The sequence below is a fragment of the Uranotaenia lowii genome, chromosome 2 (assembly GCF_029784155.1).
Source record: "Uranotaenia lowii strain MFRU-FL chromosome 2, ASM2978415v1, whole genome shotgun sequence".
Taxonomy (NCBI): Eukaryota; Metazoa; Arthropoda; class Insecta; order Diptera; family Culicidae; genus Uranotaenia; species Uranotaenia lowii.
In genome coordinates this window covers 208,418,573-208,442,706 of record NC_073692.1, presented here as the reverse complement: position 1 = coordinate 208,442,706, position 24,134 = coordinate 208,418,573, and the positions used below count along the sequence as shown (strand labels likewise).

The following is a 24,134-nucleotide window of genomic DNA, read 5'->3' as shown; positions in this document are numbered from 1 at the left end:
GAAATTCAAAAATGACCCCAAATCGATTCAGTCTAATACACATGTAACTATTTCTCTCTTCAAATTTAGTTTTCTGAATCTAGACATCAACTAACATATTTTTTTGAAGACATTTTTTTGAAGACTTCTTTGAAGATGATACCATAGAAGTAACGACATAAAAGTTATTAAAAATAGCCTCCCAGTTGTTGTTTTTCTTCCAGATAGCGTTCTCGAAATGTACGTTTAGTTATTGGAAATTGAGAAAATCTAAGACGAAATTAATCGATTTCTGAAGCTGATCAATCAGTATTTATTTTATTCCTTCGGGTCAATAGGTACTTCCGTTATGTCCGGAAGTTTCCATGATAAATAAATCAAATCAAATGCTCTGATTTACACGTTCCTTTGTTGGGTGATTGCTTGGCTCATAAGAATCGGAGAAAACGGAACGAAAACACCCAATTTAACGGATTTTTGTTTAAACTTATTCATCAGTGCAGCCAGCTTAGTTGAACTAAAATCAAATAATCAACGCTTCTAATTCCATTGTTAGCGCTATAATAGCTCTAGAGCCCTCTGTCCGAGAGCCACATAAAATTTGTTTTTTGTTGAAGCTGACAGATTACATCCTTAGCTTAATAGAAATCCAATAGTGAGAGGATTTGAACGATATAGCAGCTCTTGGAGATATTGATTCGATAGGTATTTGGAGATTTATTTATTTTTTTCCGCCCAGAACCGATATGGTCGGATGAAATGGTGTTTAATGATATAATGGGTGTTACTCGGAAGGTTTGATAATTTCATTATTGATACATGAATGATTTGATCCCGATGTTGACACAGGGTAGGGCTTTCCGCGGAAAATAATGAACTACATACAGTTGGGAAAATGTTAGCTTTTGCAACAATTTCCCTGAAATATTTCGATGGTTTAAAATACAACAGCATAAATGGAGGAAATCTACCTCATTCAAATTTCCTTAACCTTTTTTAAATTTCTGGAAGTCGTTGAGAAATTAATTTGGAATTGTTCCTATAACTGTAAATTTCCACTTTTCCACTCGTATGCATTAATTAAAAAATTAATTAATTAATCAAGCCTTAGCTGTTTCTGCAAGTGGGTTCATTTAATGTTCTAGGTCAAGCGAAACTGCTTTCGGCAAGCCACGGGACGAACAAAAGCTTTTAATATTATGAATAAATTTATTTGCGCTCTCAAATACCCAATCAAATTAACAGGACAATGGATAGGGTTAAAACTATTTATTCGAAAGTAATACTCATGTCATGCTTGTAATTGAAAAATGGTCACGTTGATGTATAGTTTCTGGGGTTAAAAAATCGATTATTTATTTAGCATAAAAAATCTGAATAACACTGTTAGTCTTCATTTTTTGGAGTCAGGCGTTCAACGTTTAATGTTAGTTTATATTAATTACCTCTCGTTTTAGGCTATGTTAGATGGCAGATGGTTAGATCCTTAACTGAACTTTTTGAAGTGGTCGAATACTATTTGAACGATGTTAAACTAGATTAATTAGAACTAACCAGCCATTATTTGAGAAATTATACCTAAATATGTTATTATAAATCCTGGAAAGGTAAAAAACGGTCAATAACATAGAGAACTTTGCAGTTCCAATTATTTCGTCAAAGGGAGAGACAAATTTGAATCTTCTGTGTAACATTCGAGTTCGAGTCACGATTTCATTTAACGTGTAAAATTCTGAATGATCGTTAATGTATTTTCCAAAATTAACAAAAAAAAACCATAAAAAAGAAATTATCTAAAAATTTTATCCTACATATATTCGATTAGTAAATCGAATTAAAAATTGAAAGAGAAAGTTACAACCTCAGAAATTTTAGATCGAGAACAAAGATTTCATACGGAAAATTTGCATGAACCGCCTGTTTTTGAAAGAAATGAGAGTTTTCAAAACAGAAATGAATATTAAAAACGAGTATTGTTCAACGGTTTTTAGAGCGTATTTTAAGTAAATGAAAGAAAACATTACGTAACTCCTTGGTTTTGTTTTTTATCACTCCATGAAAGGAAAAAATAAAGGTTTTATGCAATTTCTGGAAAGAAGTGAAAAAATTCATTCAAATTTCCAAAAAGGATGTGTCGGAACTATAACATGCATTTATAGTTGAGATTTGTTTTATTGTTTTAACTTTAAAAATTTTTAAAACTTTTACCAAATTTGTGCAATTTTGTACCACACATTCTCAGAAATGAACTCAAATGCTTGAATTTATTTCTTAGTCCGCCAATTAAGAACAAAATTAAATAATATTCAAAGATATTACTTAGAACGTTGTATAATGTGATTAAACTGAAATGTCGACTCTTTGAATGTCACTTGAAAATCAAATCAGCTGATTTGAAGCTCTCAATCATAGTCATTTTACGCCATAGATTTTCATCTTGATATATCTATGAAATACATACACATAAATACGTTTAAAATGCCATGAAAATACATACACATAAATGCGACCTTAACCCAGTTCCATTGCTTCGCTTTCCTAAGGTCCTCAAAGTTAAGAAGAAAAAAATCAAATTAAGATAGATTAAATTATTAGATCTTGTCCTGATTCCACTTACTGTATACTGAATTTTTCGTATGCCATTGACAAGATTTTTCCCAGAAAGTATACAAGACCAAATTTCACTAGAAAAAAAAGTTAGTCGACTCGCATCGACCACCTGTTGAACAAAATTAAATTGACATTATTTACTGGTCTAATTTGTGATTCGTTATTCCCTTGAATTTTTTGGGCGGAAAATTTCCCCAACTTTTTACAAGAAATCAGCAAGCACAACCAACAGTCTTCTGATGGTGACCTGTTTATGAGATTTCAATATCTGAATGTTAAAAAAATGTGAAACGAACTTTCATTCAATCTGTTTTTCTGATAAGAGATATGTTGCTCAAAATGCAAATGAGTACCCTACATACTACATTTCTTGTTCTTGTTACCACGAACATGTTAACTAAATTCAAAGATCTCCTGAATTTCTAATATTTGTTAACAAGGTAGCACTCTATAGTTCAATTTTTCGTTTAGACGAGATTTTTTTCAAAGATTTTGTTTAACAATCGCAACTACATGTGCATCGGAAGATAATTATTTTTAATACCTTCCGTCAAGCTTGCGATAACACTTTTTATCACGTACCACAGATCACAGTTTCCTAAAACGGTTGCTCTATGGGATGCGGAAAACTATTGTATATTTCGCAAGGAAAATGATACCTAAAGTCTTATAGAGAATTCGTTTTCGCTTGGTAGTCCACCAGTGCACAACCGGTAGTGCACTTTTTGCTGTTTTCATGCTCGTTTTCACGATGAGTAGTCTACTGGTAGTGCACCATAAAGTGGACGGTGGAACACTCTGAAAATATTCGGTGTTGCTTGCGCTCTCACCAATACTATCATGAATTTTGACAGGACGTGTTTCCCGTATAAACAAATATCAGCTGGTCTGGTTTATTTACCGCAAAAATTACGTCCGAGCTATTTCCACATTGTTTTTTCTTTATCTCGAAGAACGGAAAAATGGAGGATGAGGATCGGACGCTCCCGAGAAGAATGTGCCCAGAAGGCTTGCTGCAATCGGTTCCAAGCAATGCCGAAGAAGAGCAGCAAATCCGGGTGCAAAAAGTGCAAACCAAAGATCTGGTGGAATCGCCCAAGCCGAAGAGTTCTTTTGCTCGAGCGGGTCCCATTAGTTGGTCTCGCGTAGCAAGAAGCGTTAAGCTGCTACGAAACTACTCTGCTACAAGCCAGCTTCGAGCGTTGAAGCACCCGAGTGCGAGAAAATCGTGAAAGAACTGTGCTTTAAAGTGACGATGCTCGGTTGCGCCTAGTCCCGGATTCGAGTTCGAGACTGCACCCGCATTGGGGCTTTGAATTTCGTTCGTTTCGGTCTGTTATCAAATTTTCCCCGATTTCTGCGATCCGAGTTCGCCGTTTTGGATTTTTTTTGTAATCTGAAACGGAAATACTTGAACGAAGAAAATGAGATTTGCGAGGAATAAACGTCACTCTCAAGACAAAATATCGGAACCATCAAGCTGGGGTAACTTCAGTCCAGCAGCAGCAAACATAGACCGCCCAGAATCAGCCGGTATTGCAGTTATTATCATCAGGGCCAGAGGCGAATCTACCAAGCAAACCTCTTTAATAAAATAAATCTGAAATTTTCACAATTTAACATAAAACATAAATTCATGCTAAAATTTTCATATTATTTACAAGACAATGATCAACTAAAGTGAATTTGAATTCAATTTTCGAAATTAAACGAAAACAAATACCAGCTGTAATGGATTTTTGACAGCTTGATATTTTCTGTTGACACTGCCGATTTCACGCACACCAACAAAGTTGAGTGCAAAACTCGATTCATGCACGTTTTCAGCGAGGATGGTGCAACACTTTCGGGTGGTGAAAACGAATACGATATTAGAAAATAGCATGGAAGTGTCTCCAGAGAGTAAACAGTAAACTTCACAGAAATGCGGATTCAAAACGCCTATTTTAGCTCAGCTTAGCTTAACTTGATTGACTACTCACATCCACCTGAACCATTGAAACCGAAAGGCTGTATTATTTATTTTTACAAAATTATCTTCGCTGAAAAAGTTTATGTTTCTTTTGAGGGTTTATCAATAATATAATTTTTTGTCTTTTATCTTCTAACCGTAAATGCATTTCGAAAACCATGATCGCAGGCGATGCTAAGTAGAAATATTTCCACATCGCTAATGGTTGCTCCTCGGTGATTGACTGAGGCTATCAATTTTGCACAGAGGTCAAAATGCAAATTCAAAACGCCAATTTTAATGTAGAAACTATTACAACCAATCATGGTAGTTGATAAGATTTTTTATTGACAGATGGCAGTTCACAGCTTGTTAGAGGAAATTTTGGCGAAACCTTTATAAGGGTTTATACAATCGAGTAAGTCAATAAGTAATTTATCAAATATATTCAGGATAAGGCAACATGTTCGATGTAAACATTAACCAAAGTATGAATTTCGCCACATTTTAACTTCAACGGTGGAATTTTTTCACTCACAATCATAAATTTTCACAAGTCAGATGTTTTTTCCAAAAATCATAAAACCATAATCATAAAACCAAAGCCAATCATTATTTTGCTTACTTTTTGTTTCAAATCATTTCAAATTTTTTAACTAAATATTTTTATAATTCAGTTAGCTAACTGGGGCAAAATGCAACAAAATGCAAATCAGAACTAAATCTCATAAATGGCATTTCCATATGCTGGGATATGATTGTTTTGCATTATGCGTTTGTTAACATACAAATTTATTTGTTCCTAAGATTTATTTACATGATTTAAGATAATAGAATATTTTGTAGTATTTTCTACCCCCTAAATGTATGCAGCAGATCAACACTTTTTTCTTTAAAATATTTTTGACAGAAAAAATGTAAAATTGAATTCGAACAAAACTAAAAATTACTGCAATTGGTGCTTTATGCGTTATGACATCACCAATGTATCAAAAATTTTAAATTTTCAAACGTTTTCGTTTGTTTTTTCATGAATTACAGAGTTTGTTGCAATTTACCCTTTTATCTTAGTAGGCTTTTCGCTGACAGTGAAAACTTTCTTTAAAATAAATTTTAAAAGTGATTTTCAAATGAAATTGAGGAAAAAAGTTACCGAGAGTTAGCTAAGTGGAATCCCAATAGTACTTACAGGACGTTTTGAGGAGTTTTTTGTGAATTGAGGTGGAATCAGAGGATTTCATTTTTAATTTGATTAAAATGTTGTTTTCCGGTAGCATGAAGACGAAATGGTTTCTATGCAATTTGGGGGAGTCGAAATATTTTCGTACGAGTTTTGAATAGTTGAAAAAAAAACAGGTGTTTTTGGTTGCAGTAGTGATTAAGCTACCAAGCTGTGTCGCTTTTTAGTGTTTTTTACTATGAAATATTGCCGGAAGTTGCCTCCAGAATTTTTTTTTTGTGATGCCGTGTGTGAGTTATGAATTAGAACAAGAAGAGAAATGGTGAAATCGAAGAAGAAAGTATGGTTGCTGTGATGTGTTTCTGGTTGGGTTCCGTTTTAATAGAATGGTTCACTTTCATCAATCGGACAACTACATAGACGGCACACGTATGTTCACATTATGCTGATACTACCAAAAGCTAAGTAGAACAATTTTCATTAGGTCACCTTGTAAGATTGAATTATGTGTTTTTAATGTGGTTTAGATGAGACTGTTGTTCAAGAATTTTTAAGCGATTTCATTTGCGATCCAATAATATAATTTTACAAAGTTTTCTAGAGCTTCGTATAACACTTGCCTTTTTGTGTGACTATCCATCTTTCTTGCTATTTTTTGAGCCAATCTACTTCTATTTTTCGTATAGCAAACGGATCTTGTGTGCGTTCCATTCCAAATAAAGCAGAAAGATTTTATAGGCTCACAACACTTTTCATCATTATGTGAAACGTGGGTGGGTGTTCAGGGGGTGTTAAAGGAACCTGGTTGTATTGGTTTAGAATGATTTGAGAAGCGGAAGTGTTTGAGTGAAGATGAATGAGATACCTAAGGGGAGCGATTTCTTCCGATTCTCAATTTTAATGTAATTCATACTGTAGATGAAAAATTTAAATTTGACTGTATACATAAATTTCTTATTGACATTTGCACAGGTTTTCATTTTTAACACCACTTTTATCGCACTGCCGAACAACGTGACATTTGATTTTCCAGAATTTTGCTACCTTTTATTGATCTGATAACTCTAGTAGATGCCAACCGAATTGTATAAATACCAATACTGGAATCATAACGCAGAACTGATGATATTGTATATTGCACGCAATGCACGTTGTTTTAATCATTGTTATTAAATCTAATCATAAATATTAGTTTTTAGTATGTATTCCTTTTGGTGCTGAAACCTTTTGGAATGGAAAAATTCTAATGATTTTGGTGCGGTATTAATAATTTCTCTGCTCTTTCAAATCTTTTCAAAAGCGAGCAATGGCGCTATAACCATGGTCGATGACCTGAGATGAAGGTACAGGGATCCAAAATTAAACAGTGTATAATGGTTAGAGAAATTTCTTTAATTATTGTATTGTTAAATTTGGAACTCTCTGTAGAAAAACCTCATTTCCATCCCCTTAAGGAAGAATCGCAAGGCCCAACACCAAGGAGCATAGAAATATCTTAGCATCTATGCTCCCAACGAATAAATATCAAATGAACATGGGAACGTATGGTACTGTTGTCCACGTTTCTTCCTCCCCTGGTTCCAGTCGTCTCTGCGTCCAATACTGCACAGTGGGCCCGGCCTTGTAAAGATGAATAGTAAATGTATTTTTACTATTCACCGGGATGCTGACAAGATCTGGCTGTGTATGTATCATAAGCATAAGCATAAGCACTTACCCTTTTATCTTAGTAGGGTAAAAATCGCATGTTTTTGTAAATTCAAAAACAACTGGTAAAACCAATAATTTTTCTGACTATTTCAGTTTGGTGTTCCATCATCCTTAAAACTTTTGATGTACAAGAGGTATGATTATCTGTAAGCATTAAGATTTCAGAAGCCATTAAAGTTGAAAAGTGTTGCATGTTGCCCCAGTTGACGGTACTGAAAAATGTCGTCGTCAAAATTTGCATGGACCAGATGGAATCCAAAAATATGGAAAACTGCCACCATTCACTGATGATTCTTAAATACAACATACAAGTTTAAGAGTTACGCACTCTCATCTAAAAAGGAAACTAAATAGGAATTAAAACAAAGTATTCAGATAACCCAGCAAATTAGACCCTTGGAGCCAAAGGGGTATAAGTGTATAAAAGCTAATTTTGAGAAAATACGCCCTGAAGCTGCTGTGTCGCTCTATTACCTTTTCGAAAAAAAAATAATTAGGGGAGAGGCGGGCTATATGCGCATATTAAGGAAAGCACTAATTTTCTCCCATATTCCAATAGATAGGAGTCTAAAAACTATATACACATGAGCGGACATCTGTTTTATATACGTTAGAGCAATTTTTCTGTTAAAATCTCTTACAGTTTTTGTGAAAAAAAATTTTTAATAAAAGAAGTCAAAATAGCTGATTTCCGAAACTGACGGGCTAAATGCGCATATTTATGTTATAAGCTATATTTCATTAACACTTGCAATATTTTGATATAATTTAACCCTTCATTTCATGATTTTTTATTTTTTCTCGATAAAAATCTCAAAAATGCGCAATGATGAATACATGAAGGGAAAAATAATGAAAAAATATTATTTTCACATATTTCGGTTATTTAGCAAAAATCTTAATTCTTGCAAATTTGCAACAACATGAAACGGTTACACCTTTTTGTTCTTCACACTACACACTATTAAATTTTTGGTGTAAATTTATGTCAAATTGGATGCACAAAATTGAAGCATCACTTTTGACATAAATTTACACTTTAGAAAGACACAAACGCTTGGAGCCATACATTATGAAAGACATAAAATTAGATTATTATTGATGTAAAATTATGTCAAATTGGATGCACATGATGAAAACATCGAATTTCACCTAAAATTACACTGTCTTCGACATAAAATTATACAGCCATAAAATTTCAAGACATAAATTTACATTACAGAAAATCAAGGGGTCGTTTCGAGCAATAATGATAAAGTTCATGTTCAGTTTCATAGACTTTTATTAATATTACAATTTGTTTGATGAGTATACAATATTTTACATTCTACCTAATCATCAGCACGATAATTGGATATTCATGATTACTCAATAATATTACTTAAACAACTAATAAATTATAAATAATCGTATGCCTACATGTAACCGTTGATGTTGGGAGTTGAGATTGATATTTAAAGTTGAAGCCACCTCTGTGTGCTTCGAATGTAAGGTAAGGTATATTCTTTCCAAAACTGTTTTGTAGTTTAATCCAAGTCACTGTGATTGAACTGATTCATTGGGAAAACTAAAAACAAATTCGATAAAATGTTTTATGGCATTCAACTATAAACAGAACCTTACGAACAAAAAAAAGAGTTAAATTTGTTTCTTTTGCCTATTTGATGTTTACTATTTATGCGAGTTCATGAGAAATGAGGCACCCAAGTTTACATATCAGGTTTTGAAACAAGTTCTAGTTTCAGTCTTTCAAACAAATTTGATAAAAATTAAGAATTGATTTTAATTTTATAAATTTACAACATCGTCTAATATGATGTAAAATTCAGCATGCAAAGCATCATAAAAAATAATATCTATAACATTTCGCGGTTAAGGTTTATTGGAATATAATTCTTAATAATAACTTAATCGACTGATTCGCGACAGAGCAGAATATTCACAGTATTCTACACATTCAGACGTTTTATGGGCGACGTAGAGAATCGCCTACACGTATGCAACGCTTTGTTCAATTATTTTGCTATAAAACCAAAAATATATCTGCATTTCTGAAGACATGCCAATATAATACGTAAATCGCCTACACGTATGCTACGCTTAGTTCCTTTAAAGTGCTATAAAAACAAAAATTACAAATTTGCGTACCTTCGTTGGTCTTAGCTCTTTTTCCTTTTGTAGGTGGTGGGTGAATCCAGGCGATGATCAGTGCGTGGCATAAATGAATTTAATTTTTATAACAACTGAGCCAAGCTGTAACTTCAGTATGTAGTTTATATTCCAGAGCCATGCTATCCATTGAACTGAAAGTTTAAAAAAATTAACATTGTATTTTCTTCTATTACTTATTATTCTACCTGTTAAAACATGCAGAGTTTTGGTCAATCGCCCTACAATATGATTGCTGCGATAACTGGGACTCGAAGTAATAATCGAAAATCAGTCTGGACTGTTTTATTTTCCGTCGGGACATTCTTATGTCAACAGGCACTGGACAATTGTAGAACTTCTCACGTAAGACCAAGACCAACTGGACTGTCAATTTGAAGATAGGTAATTATGCCTTTAGAATTTCCGGATTAATTGCCTGTGAAAAGAATGCATTTAATTTTATTAGAGAAAATATCTTAGAAAATACAATTTATGATGAACACTTACCAAATAATTATCTGCTGCCTGCAGGCACGTCTAAGCCTTTTTCAACCAATTTCTTTATTTTGTTCTTATTCGAATTTTGGTCTGTCTTTGCAAAATCGCAGTTGCTTTGGAATTGAAAAAAATGAAAGTCTGAAACAAAATTAGAAGTATTACATTCAGAATGTATTGCCAATTAATCTACTTCATCTATTGGACAGATTCTTAAAAGATTCAATCTTCATTGAATCTGATACCCCTCTTTTTCAAATGCAACCGCACTGGAAGAAAAGGTTTCTATAAATTTAATCGTCAAGTCAATTACCTTTTGCTTACCTGGGTCTCGTAAACACCGGAGAAAACAGTATGTTCAACAGTTTATCAGTTTTACGCCAACTTCTCATCAGGCGGCGGAAGTGCAATCCAATCGCTCCAGTTACACTCTTCGCACAAGAACTGTAAAATCATCACGTAGAAAATAAATTATCATTCCGATCGTTAACTGAAACTTACCTTGGAAGTGCAGCTTCATAGCATCTTGAAAAGCAGGGTAGTAGTCGACAACTTTAGATGGATTAAATTTCTTACAATTTCAGCTGCTGTAGCTCGGTGCATCAGCAACATCGTCACATTTAGCTGGCTGAAGATAAGAATCTGCTACATCAGTTTTGCAACAAGTATTCGGAACTTCGAACAGAACAAAAACATTGCACTCAGATTATTTTGTTTATTTTGTTTCTTTGGACGGTTGCCAAATTGTTTTTTCGAACTTAATTTCACATCTTTTGAAATTTAAATTTAGCTCTCTTGGTCGAATGCACTGCTACGCTGTGTAGTTTGTGTTCGTTATGATTTAACATTACATCTTTTATGGACTAAATTTCAATTGCTTGGGTGTATATCAAATTTAGATTCGAATTGATGTAAAATTAGGTTTAACTTCGGATTAGATCTTGTAATTTTTAGGTGTCCAAGCGTTTCTGTCTAGTTTAATTTTATAAAATTTTTGGTGTGTAGACAACTGGAAATAAATGCTTATTTCTAATTTCCTTTGCACTAATCATAGTTTTAGCACAGGAACTTCGCAAATATAGATTTCTGGACACCGTGAAAGTTGAGAATTTAGCTGAAAGTACTTATGTATGTAGGTTATCCACCATGGGTGCACGGATTCACCGCAGTTTCTGCCTAAGTATGTGCTCACATGCATTCTTGGTCCGACCCCAAGGCTTCGTATGAACTGTTATGGAGTGAAGTATTGTGTTGATGTAGGTATATTTTGGAAGAACGAGTCAATCAGTTATTTTAGAGGTATTCCGGCATCCGTGTATATACCTGGCCAGTTGGCAGCTGGTTAAACATTCATATAATCGGTTATAAGAGGAAACACATCTTACCTGTCGGCCACTTATGGAATTCGAACCCAAAAGTTTTCTCGCCGATATCGGGAATCGAACCCAGTCTGACACATCAGAATCAGACTCGCACCAGCTTATCCACTAGACCACAAAGGCTCTCGAGAAATTAGCTAGGAGTAGTTATGTGATAATATAACAACCTTTTGAGGAACTTAATCCTTACGTTTGCTTGAAGGTGCTAAATGAAAAGCTTCTTACGTATACAACTTTTCTGAACATAATCTGGAACAAATCAACACACATCAATTACGAAAACGTATTTAAATTGGTTCTGATAAAGATTCTAAATCTAAAATCATACCATAACTAAATGCCAGTTTAATAAACAAACTTGAGTACTGAAGAGCAAAGTCTCAATTTAGTTTTGAAGGAATGATCCAATTACAAATTACATTAAACTATTAAATATCATTTGTTGGCAAAATTAAAGGAACAATAAAGATTTCTTCGGAATGAGCAAACTTGAAATCAGTTTAAGAATAAAATAGAAATAATAATAAAACTAAATTCAATAACAAAAAGTCACAAATTAAAATCCACTTCCAGAGCTTCCAGGAAAAGGTTGAATAGTATAAATAAAGAGCATTTTTTGTCGATTCATTATAGGAAACGGCTCATACTTTAATAAAAAATAATGAGCATTGTAATTTTAATTCAAATCATTCATTCATCTCTAAGAAAAAAAAAGCAAAATAATACTTCAAACCTCGGTTATCAAATGTTGGCAGATAGTACTGAATTTTCAAGTGAAAAAAAAAATTATTCCTTGTTTGTTATTAAATTTTTAAATTCTCTGGATAAAGCCCCGTACTTGAGTTTGAATAATGTTTAATATTGTAGAACTTTTGAAAATTGGTGTATGCTTATTTTGCAAGTTATAAAGCCATCTGACATTTTTTTTATTCAAAATATGTATTGGTTGGGCCGTGGACAAAAATCAATATATTTTTTTTACATACGCTGAACTACAAATTCCAAATAAGTTAATTATTCGGACCTGTCCTAGTTTAAGATTTGATAAATTTTGAACTTATAATTATATTTTTCTAATTTTGATAACGGGTTAGAGCAAAACTTTTATTTTTTCACCTCGGGGGCCCTCTTTATCCAGGGGGGGAGGGGGCGGTGCAATTTTCACTATTCCCCCCCCCCTTATCTCTTAATGTGGCCTTAGCATGATAATAAATCATTAATAACTAAAACACTTTCACCGGGAAACAAATACACTGATTAAACGATGCAAGTTTCGAAAACACACCATGGAACCCATATAACTAGCTAGGGTACTACCGTTGCATGATGTTGCAAATTTGCAACAATTATTGAAAACCCATTATATCAGAGAAAAAACAAAAAAAAATTCTCAAATTTTGTTTATTATGTGAATTACTTTAGTGGGAATACGAAAATATTTTTGTTGAGTCGAAAAAAAAAATTCTCAATATGAATTACACTAGGACAAAAATTTGAAAAATTAGGCTTTTTCCACATTCCATATTTTTCAGATTCAAGTTCGTTTTTTTTGTACCTTTAAACACTTAAAATATTTTTTTTAATTGAACGTGATCTTGAAGTTATCAATATTATTCCCATCGAAAAAAAAATATTTTTTAGCTAACCGTGAAATTTAGAACAGTTTTAATTAATTGTTGCAAATTTGTAACTTTATGAAACGAAGGGTTAATTGAAAATGGTAGAAACGGATGTTAAGCAGACGTCAAGGCTAAAATTTTGGTGAAATTTTTAACATCATTAGTACTTTTGCATGAAACATAGTTAGGTATGCCATATGGCAATATTTCATGGTAATATTTTGTTCATATCGTATTTTTATCGGATCAGTATGAAGCTCTTCTTTTTTCGCTGTAAAATCGTGATTTGAGCGTAGATTTTATGTTCAAATGATAAAAAGTAAAAAAAAATATAAGACTAATCTATTTTTCTTGATATATATAGGCATTTAACCTGTCTTGATATGGGCATTCAGAACCTGTGTCTTGTTCCAATATCTATTCTATTCTATTCTATTTTGTTTATTTATAGAGGATTTTAACCAACATGGTCATTCGTCCTCTGTTCCAATATCTTATCATTTACAACTTCGCCAAAAGCTTCAATTTGTTGAATTTCCGACTTCCAGATGATTAAGAAAGAAAAACCATTAAAATTTTTGTTAACAGAATCTGTACGCACGATAATTAAAGTTCAATATATTATAACAAAACTGAAAAAAAACCTTGATTGAATTTTTAATTTTTGCACTCTCTGGCTCTGAGGGCCTCAATTTTTCTCCCAATGCACAGTGGAGGAAAAAGTGCGAAGAAATTCAGTAGTTTCCGTCTTTACTTGAACTAAATCTATGAAAATTTTTAGTGTAAATGCCCGGAAAATCGATTGGACATAAATTCAGACGCGGCACAAGCTTACGAACGGAGATATAGGGTAAATGATCTTGAGCGGAACTAATTGGCTCAATTCGACACAACTCAGAACAGTTGATCGAGCGGTATGGCTTTGGGTTAGATCCGAACAATTTTATTTAGTTCAGCGGATAGATCTGGGTTTCTGCTTTCTAATGATGATTTTTAAAATATTTTAGAGTAAATCCTTATGACTCTAAAGCTGTTTTACTGAAGTAAGAATTCTGATCTTGAGCGGAACCATTTTCTTCTGTCAACATCTTTAATAGCTCTTATTTCTAATACTTGTGTAACTGTGAAAACTTCAATAAAACTTTATCTTTGAAGATTTTAAAGTTAAAAAATTAATGTTTTTACGTAAAAAAAAGAAACTTAGCTTTCCAAAGTTGTTCTCAAAATATCCGTTCAAATTTATTTCTTGCTTTAAAAAAAGTTCAATTTTCACTTTGATTCACTGTCTCATGGTGCTGCATACATTCATGGGTAAAAACCGCGTTTAAGACATTGGGCATAAGGCAGCGCACCTAGCGGTTTATTTCGGAAGCTGGTAGTTCCGCTCAAGATCAAAAATGGTTCCACTCAAGATCATATTTTACTTTTAAAAACTACGCCATTAATTGTTATTTTGGTGGAAAACTTGTTACAAAAACCTGAATAATGCTTTTTTTATGAATTTTTCTACCATTTTATTCATTGAGAATCAGTTTACAACGGTCAAGGGTGAAAAAAATTGACGTTCAAAGTCAGCGTAGATGGATGAAAATTGCAGTAGAAATTGATGTGTTTTTAAATCTTCTAATAACATTATTTCAGGTAATAAATTTTAGAAAATATGTCAAAAAGTGTTTTTTCAACAATTTGATAAGGTTCATAAACAATCATTGCCTAAATCTTAGGAAAAGTAAATGGTTCCGCTCAAGATCAGATTTTGACTAGTTCCGCTCAAGATCATTTACCCTAGGGCTTTTTTAATCCATAACTCTCCTATATTCTGTAAACAAATCAGAAAAACACTGATTTGAACTACGAAATTTTGAACACAAAGAGACCTTTCTTGTGTGATTTTTCGAAAAATCAAATGAAGGCTTTTTGATCCACCGCACATATCAGAAAATGGAGTTATTACCGTTTTACCCGCAATTCCCCTATAATTTTTCAATTGATTGAGAAAAAAGCATGTTTGGACTTGAATATTTTCAATCAAACGAAACCTATCTTGTAAGATTTTTTCCAAAGAATCAAATGAAGGCCTTTTGATCCATCGCACGCATTGTAAAATGGAGTTATGGCCGTTTAACCCTCAATTTCCCTACATTTTTCATATAGTTCAGAGAAAAAAACATGTTTGGACTTGAAAATTTTTAACCAAATGATACCTTACTTGTGCGATTATCTAATGTGATTTTTTTCGAGGAATCGAATGAAGGCGGATTTCTCTCAATTTCCCTACATTTTTCAATTAATTAAAAAAAAAAAGCATGTCGGACTTGAAAATTTAGAATCAAACGAGATTTATCATGTGTGGTTATTACGAGGGATGAAAATGGAGTTATGGCCGTTTTACTCTCAATTTCCCAACATTTTAAATACAGTTCAGAAAAAGCTTGTTTGGTTTTCAAAATTTTGAACCAAATGATACCTTTCCTGTGCATTTTTTTCCGAGAAGTCGAATGAAGGCTATTTGAGCGACCAGGGGAAGGGGGTTTGAGGGTAAATAGCTATAGCTCCTGTTTTTGATGCGTGCGGTGGCTCAAATAGCTTTCATTTGATTCCTCGAAAAAAATCACACAAGATAATCTCATTTGGTTCAGAATTTTAATGTCATAACTAGTTTTTTTTCTGAATTAATAAAAAATGCAGGGGAATGTGGGCAAAAACAGCCGTAGCTCCATTTCCCAATGCGTGCGGTGGCCCGGGTAGCCTTCATTAGATTTCTTAGAAAAATTCACATAACATAAATCCCATTTTGTTTGAAATTATCAAGTCCGAACATGCTTTTCTGCAATATTTAAAACATTTTAGGGAATGAAGGTTAAAACAGCCACAACTCTTAGCTTTGCGCAGTGGCGATATCGTAACCAATGAGGTTCTACCGAGGTGCGATTATTGCTAGTTGAAAACAGCCACAACTCCATTTTCCAATGCGTGCGGTGGATCAAACAGCCTTCATTCGATTCCTCGAAAAAAATCACAAAAGGTAGGTACCATTTGATACAAAATTTTCAAGTCCGAACTTACTGTTTTAATAATTTTCAAGTCCGAACATGCTTTTTTCTCTATTAATTATAAAATTTCAGGGGAATTGAGGGTAAAACGATTTCATTCCGATGCATTCCGTTGTTAAAAAATCCTTCAATTGATTCCTCGAAAAAAAAACAAGATAGTTCTATTTTTGTTTAACCTTCCCGCGCCGTTCGGGTCAATATGACCCGAAGCGTACATTCAATTCATCATAACTCGTGACAAAAAAATCGGAAAAATCTGAAATTTGGAACAATTATGCAGAGCCGCAGAAGACACAATCTGTAGTACCAGATAACTTCCGGTGACCACCGGAAATGGCCCCATGAAAAAAACCGATAATATGCCGTTCGGGTCATATTGACCCGAGCTCTTGCACTCGTTCCCCTGGCCACGAATAATAACCGATTTTGATGATATTATATTCGTTGTTTAGGTAATTTAATCTAGTTTCTCAACATTATGAAATTAAGTCAATATGTTTTAGGACTTTACCGGTAATCGATTCCGAATGAAAAAAGTCCAAAAAAAGAGCTCTTTTTGAAATGCTTATAACTTCTGAATGATCTATTGTTTTGATCTAACTTAACGATTTTCGAAATTGTTAAGAATTTACCTTTCTATAGATGTACAAATATGTAGGGGTCCAGTGGAAGGTTTGGCCGCTATCCCGGAACTTCCGGTAGAAAAAATTCTTACTTCAAAAAAGTCACCCAATTTTGGCTTTGCATTGCTGTATCTCGCTTACCAATGGACCGATTCTCTAAATTCAAATTTTAGTTTTTTTTTCGATAACTTAATTATTATTTTCGTAGAACATAGTTGGTTCCTGAAAAATCTCAGTTGTTCAGTATATGGTAATTAAACTGACATCTTTTTTGTCATTTTTCAAAATCCCCCTAGTGTCGGTGGGTTAACGGTATTTTGTTAGCGTGATTTCTCTAAAATTTGAACTCAAAGTGGTCTCTTTTTATATACCAATAGATTCATTAGAATCTCCTCTTTTGATGGACATACTTTTTGTATGGTGTTTTGAAAATTTGTAGCAACGTTTTTCGAATTTACTGAAAGCTGCCAGATTTCAACCAGTTTGGCCCACGTTTTCAGCAGGTTGGTGTACAAATCTCGCACCCCTCACGTAGCCGCGGGAGAAACAAATCATTTAGCTCTCTTTTTATCGCTCACCAAATCTACCACCCAACCCAGCAGCAGGAGGAACTGCCGTCTCGCCGCGTGGTTTGTTGATTAATTGTACTGATGCTGATAACGTAATGAATGTTATATTATTGTAGGTATAGTTTGAATCTTTTTTGATATTTTATATTATATATGTACCTATATGCTTACGAATGGTATTAAACATGATTCCATTATATTCAAGCACAATTTTCTGCAACTGTGAAATCTATTATTTTTATAAATAAAAATTGTTTCGATTAAAGTCGTTTTACATTTTTATGTGATTCGCGACTTATATAAACGATGCAGTTTGCAGACAGTGGAAAAACTTATCAGGTACAACTGGGCTCGATGTTTACTCTTGGGCTCAAACTCACGGATTTAAGATTTCAGATTTCAGATTCAAATTTCAGATTTCAGATTCCAGATTGAAATTTCAGATTCAGATTTCAGATTGAGATTTCAGATACAGATTTCAGATTCAGATTTCAGATTCAGATTTCAGATTCAGATTTCAGATTCAGATTTCAGATTCAGATTTCAGATTTTTGATTTCAGATTCAGATTTTAGATTCAGATTTCAGATTCAGATTTTTGATTAGGGTTTCTAATTAAGGTTTAATTTAGAATTCGTATTTAGAACTTCGAGTTAAAAATTTAGAATACAGAAATGAGATTTTAAAATGTCAAATTACGAATTTAAAACGTGAAATTTAGAAATTTTTGAATGAAAATACAGAAATTTTACAAAAATTGTCAAAAATCGTAGAAATTTCATTTTTTTTCTTCATAATTTTTTGTTCTAAACCCTTAATCCCTCAATCAAATTATTTATTATGAACTAAAAATTTTCAATTATTAATTCCACTTTTTAAATTTTAAAATTTGAGTTCTAAATTCTAAATTCAAGATTCTGAATTATTAATCTCAATTCATTTTGATTGAGATTTCAGATTCTGAATTTTGGGATTCGGAATGCTGAATTCTGCATTTTGATTTCTGATACAGAATTCAGAAACATATGAATGTATAATATAATACGAAATTTTCAGTTCTGAATACTGTCTTGTGAACCAAGGGTTATGTATTCTGGACTTTGAATTATGAGTTCAGAGTTCTAAATTCTAAAAAAAAAATATAATATAAGATATGATCTTCCCTAATTTTCAAGTTTCACTTGTATTTAGATTTTAGAGGAATTGAGTAAAATAAATAACACTTTTCAAATATATTCGAATAAACCAAGTAGATGATACAACTGAAAGAAACATTAAAGAACTACATTAGTTATGATAAATATTTATTAGCAAATCATTGACCTTCCAACAATAAAACATTCATTACATAAGTATCAGCATGAGCAAAATCAAACAAAATTCAATCTACAAACCACGCGGCACGGCGATTCCTCCTGTTTGCTGCTGGGAGGTAGGTTTGGTGAGCGACAGGAGAGCTAAAGGATTTCGTCTCTCTTGAGACTACACGGAGGGGTGCTAATTTAGTACGCCAACCGACTGAAAATGTGTGCTAGGCTGGTTGAAATCTGACAGCCTTCAGTATATTGGAAAAACGTTGCTACAAATTTTTGAAAAACTTCACAAAAAGTATACCAATCGAAAGGGCAGATTTCAATGAAACTCTAGGTATATAAAAAAATGACAGTTTTAGTGAAAATATCCGAGAAATCACGATGACAAAACCCCGAGAACCCATCAACCCAAGGGAGAGTTGAAAAATGTCAAAAAAATTGTTAGTTTCATTCAGAGATACTGAAAAACTTAATTGTTTTAGAAACAAAATTTGTTCTATGAATATAATATAAAAAGTATCGAAAAAAAACTAAAATTTGAATTTAGAGAATCGGTCCATTGGTAAGTGAGATACAGCAATGCAAAGCCAAAATTGGGTGACTTTTTTGAAGTAAGAATTTTTTCTACCGGAAGTTCCGGGATAGCAGCCAAACCTTCCACTGGACCCCTACATATTTGTACATCTATAGAAAGGTAAATTCTTAATAATTTCGAAAATCGTTAAGTTAGATCAAAACAATAGATCATTCAGAAGTTATAAGCATTTCAAAAAGAGCTCTTTTTATGGACTTTTTTCATTCGGAACCGACCACTGGTAATTTCCTAGAACATATTGACTTAATTTCATAATGTTGAGAAACTAGATTAAATTACCTATACAACGAATACAATATCATCAAAATCGGTTATTATTCATGGCCAGGGGAACGATAACAAACTGCAGGTTAAATAGACCCGAAAAAATTTTAACAGATATTTTGCGAACGGCATGGGAAGGTTAAAATTTTTTAGTTCAAATCAGTGAATTTCTGGTTCGTTTACAAAATAAAGGGGAATAAGGGGTAATAAAGGCACTAAATATATCTCCGTTCGTAAGCTCGTGTGGCATCTGAAACTGTGTCCAATCGATTTTCCGGACATTTTAACTAAAGGAAAGGAAAGTACCATTTTATAGATTTGGTCCATGTAGGACGGAAGATATTAAATTTCTTCGACGTTTAGATACTTTTTTTCCCTATTGTCTAAGTAAGCAGCGTGTGTGTTATAATCGAAATTTGGTTCTAAGATTTAAAAAAAAAATGAAATTTTATAAAAACATAATTTTTTTATTCAAATGTTCAAATTCAAATTTCCATACTATTTATTATATCATCGAAATTTTTTCCGAATGCTCAAGCTGCCACAAATGAAATCAACTTTTAACAAATGTAGCACTTTTATTGTCAGGCACAAATCAATTAAATTTTACCCATTAAATTGTTAAGCCCCTTTTTTGATTGAAACGTTGTTTCATACAGCAAGGATGAGTTGAGTTATTTACAATAAACTTAAAGTCCACATAAAAATCAATTAAAATATTTTTTTAACCGTTGAGTAGTGGCTCCAGAGAGGAGTTATTGAGAAAATTGTGATCATCTAAAAAGTAAACATGTGACAAATTTGACGTTGATAAAACTATGTCTAATGATGATGATGATAATATTAATTTTTGAAATATAAAAATGGTCGTTTTTATTAGTGACAGCTGATGAAATATTGTCGACGTATTTTCCTCTCTGGAGCCACGGTTTATCCAAAGCATTGAATTTCTTAATTTGATTGTAGTGGCTTCCACTTCTTTCATTTTTAAGTTGTAGTTTTGTTGAAAACCTTATTGTTCTTGTTCATGAGAAAATGTTTCATATTTATGCAATCCAAACACTTTTGAATAGGAATAAAATACCGTAAAACGGGGTAACTTTGACCATCAATCAATTTTTCCACATTATCATCAATAACTTAGTCTATAGTTTGAATTTTTGAAAACTGTTTTCTAGGTTTGAAAGCTTATTAGTTGAGCATCAAATAGACAAAATTTGGTTTGTATTTGGAATTGTTTTCATTTAGTTAAAATGTAATTTCTAGATCTTAAAATATCAGTTTTTTCCAATGCTCGCAAACAAACAGCTCTCTTGATAATACCAAAAAGTATTTAGAAGCAAACGGGTGGCTGAACGTAAAAGAACAACTTTTATTCTTTGTATATGTGTAGTTATAGTGCTTTTTTTAATAGTCATTTAATGATAAATTTTTGATATTTAAAAAGGATGAACATTTTCCAAGAGTAAGCCCTTATTGGACAAATGGATAGGAATCCTAAAAAATGATTAACTTTGAAGAAAAAAATGAAAATACAAATAGTGGGAGGGCCTAGGGGAATTTGTGAAGGGTAAATTTCATTTGTATTTTGAAGCTACAACTGTTTAGCAATTGTTTTAATTTTTGCCCCTAGATGTATGCAGCATCATCAATTTTTTTCGATTATGAATGTTTTTAAAAGAAAACGTTAAAAAGAGAGTTAAAATTGATAAATTAGAATTTGTAAACAATTATGAAGGTGTTATGAATCCTTTATGATCAAGAAAACTCGTTAAAACCATTAAAATGGAGACTGATCAATGTAACCCCAAAGCATCAATTCCTGAACAGCGACGAAATCGACTTTTAAATCAAATTTAAAATAGTCAAATGAATTTATGCAATCATGTTTTAGGTTCATAGGAGTACAGTACTAATTTTAAACATTCCCCTCAAAAGGAAAATTACTCGAAAAATATTGAAAAAAGTGATCAATATTACCCCGGATTACGGTAGCAGGAATATTTGCAAAAAACAATATTTGTTGTTCGTCATTTAGTTGATTCATTCAGGCTATTACAATCAGTTCTTGGAAATGGATTGCGAAAAAAGAGCACGTGCAAAAAACAATTGTATTACTGATTCCAAACGACTGCAAAAAAGAAATTAGATAGAGTAAAGCTTGATTGGGAAAGCACGTTTGCTTTCTCATGTATGATTGAAATATGAATCATTTTCCTGTCACCAGATGGAAAATGCCAACATACTTCAGCAACAGCTTTAAAAGCTACGTCAACATATATGGACTATGTAGCTATTAATGTTCTTTAAAGCAAAATGTACTGACTGTTTTCAGTCATCAGTGCAGAACAATATTGAGGTATGTGTCGATGACAAAATGTTTGGATTCAAGGAGAAAGTAATACACTTCACTTGCTGATGCAACAAATTATTGCTTGACACCAACAAATTGTTTTGTCATTTGATGTAACGTTTGACCTATTTTAATCAATTTTCATTTAACAAACATTCATTTAAAGTTAAATTTAAAATGTAGCAACATTCTTATCAAGCGACAAATTGTAAACAAAGTAATTTCAAACTCTCTTCAATCATCCTGTATCGTTACACTAAATAATCAAACTTTGAAACTAAGCTTGAACAAAAGTGAGTATCCTTCATAAACTACTACTTCCCTACAGCAAGTGAGCGACTAGTTTACATCATAATATGTTTATGATGTAGACTAGTTGCTCTATTGGCTCGAGTGATTGATTAACACAGGCGGCTGGAGCAGAGCAGGCACACCTCGAAACAGGTTACGCTATATTTTATTTATTTATTTATTTATTTATTTATTTCACACACCGTCTTGGATTCAAATATCCTACAGACTGATCTTAATATCTAAGGTTCTTAATCCTATGTTTAAACATCGTTTTGGACACAGTAAAATCAAACAAATTGTTCACAACATTAAAACACTGAAAACAGCTGGTCAGAGGATTATTCTGCCCGTAAGTAGTGCGGTGCATGCCTAGCGCTAAAAGTTGTCTTCCTCGTAGATGTCTGGATGGTGCAAGAAAGCATACTTCATTAAGTAGAGCTGCACAATCCACGTTGCCGGTAACCAGATCAAACACAAAAAGCCGTTTTAGTTTTACACGTCTGGAAGAGAGGGTTTCTAAATTGATCAACACGCACCGACTCTCATAATCCGGAAGATTGATGGGGTCGTTCCACGGAAGTGACCTAAGAGCGTAACGAACGAATGATCGCTGCACTCTTTCGATTCGAAGACTCCAAGATGTATGGTAAGGAGCCCACACGCAAGCGGCGTACTCCAATACACTTCTCACCAAGGAACAGTACACAGCTTTAAGAGTGTATACATCCTGAAAAGATTGTGAATTGCGCCTCACGAATCCAAGAACAGAGAAAGCCTTCGCTGTGATGGCACTGATATGGTCGCTGAACGTTAGTTTTTTATCTACGATGACGCCCAGATCGTTCATGGAGCTGACTTGTTCGATGCTGGTACCGTTGATACTGTACTCGAAACAGACATTGGACTGACGGCGACTAAAAGTTATGGACTTGCATTTTTTTATGTTCAACTGCATCCCATTTTCCAAGCACCACAGGAGAAGCTCGTCAATGTCAGATTGAAGAGCGTGGCAATCTAGAACCGATGAGATTATTTTGTAGATCTTAAGATCATCAGCATATAGCAGCATACAGGATTTCAAACGGAAAGCCAGATCGTTCACAAAAAGAACAAAAATTAAAGGGCCTAGAATACTGCCTTGCGGGACACCTGAGGTCAAATAAAAAATACGCGAACGTGATGTATTGATCTTGACAAACGCTCTTCGATCGGTGAAATACGATTGAAGCCATTCGGTCATCCAAGGGGGAAGACCCATGTGAACCAGCTTTTCAATGGCGAGTCTATGAGGAACTTTGTCGAAAGCCTTACTAAAGTCAAAGTAGACTGCATCCACTTGTCGACGCTTCTCGATTTCGGTTGATAGGAAGTTGGTGTAACACATCAGGTTTGACACTGTGGATCGCTTCCTAACGAATCCGTGTTGATAGTCAGAGATCAAGTGACGAGTGGCGTTATAGAGCACCGAGTGAACCATGCTCTCAAAGACTTTGGCTATGCAACACAGGATTGAAATTCCTCGGTAATTTTCTACGGAATTACGGCAACCGGATTTATGTATCGGAGTTATCGAGGCGGTCTTCCATATCGTAGGAAACTTCCGTTCGTGAAGAGAACGATTGAAAAGCAGACAGATAGGCAGCTTCAGTGATTCTGCGCATTCCCTCAAGAATACTGGTGGTAGTAGATCAGTTCCAGGACCTTTTTTGATGTTCAGCTTTTCCAGCTCGGATAGGACATCACGTTGCGTAAAGTTAAAGGATGGTAGCGTAATGTCATGCGTAGGAATACCCTGTCTACTCGCATCAGAAAGCTCAGGTGAATTGGGATTGTTCACGCTGCTGAAGAAGTCGGCAAACAGATTGGCCGATTCCTCAATTGAATCTGCGGACAATTCGTGGTACTTCATTTGCTCAGGTATACAGTTGCTTGACTTGCGGTTCTTCACAAACGTCCAGAAACTAGATGGGTTGTCCTTCAAGTTTAATTCCATTCGG

General features: G+C 33.5%; 1 protein-coding gene and 1 pseudogene across 1 annotated transcript in view; one reads left to right on the top strand and one right to left on the bottom strand.

Moving 5' to 3' along the window:
- LOC129750050 (platelet-derived growth factor receptor alpha) overlaps nt 1-24,134 on the bottom strand; it is a 519,951-nt gene that overhangs the window by 481,393 nt on the left and 14,424 nt on the right. The window lies entirely within an intron of this gene.
- LOC129750234 (U4 spliceosomal RNA) lies at nt 15,955-16,084 on the top strand (annotated as a pseudogene).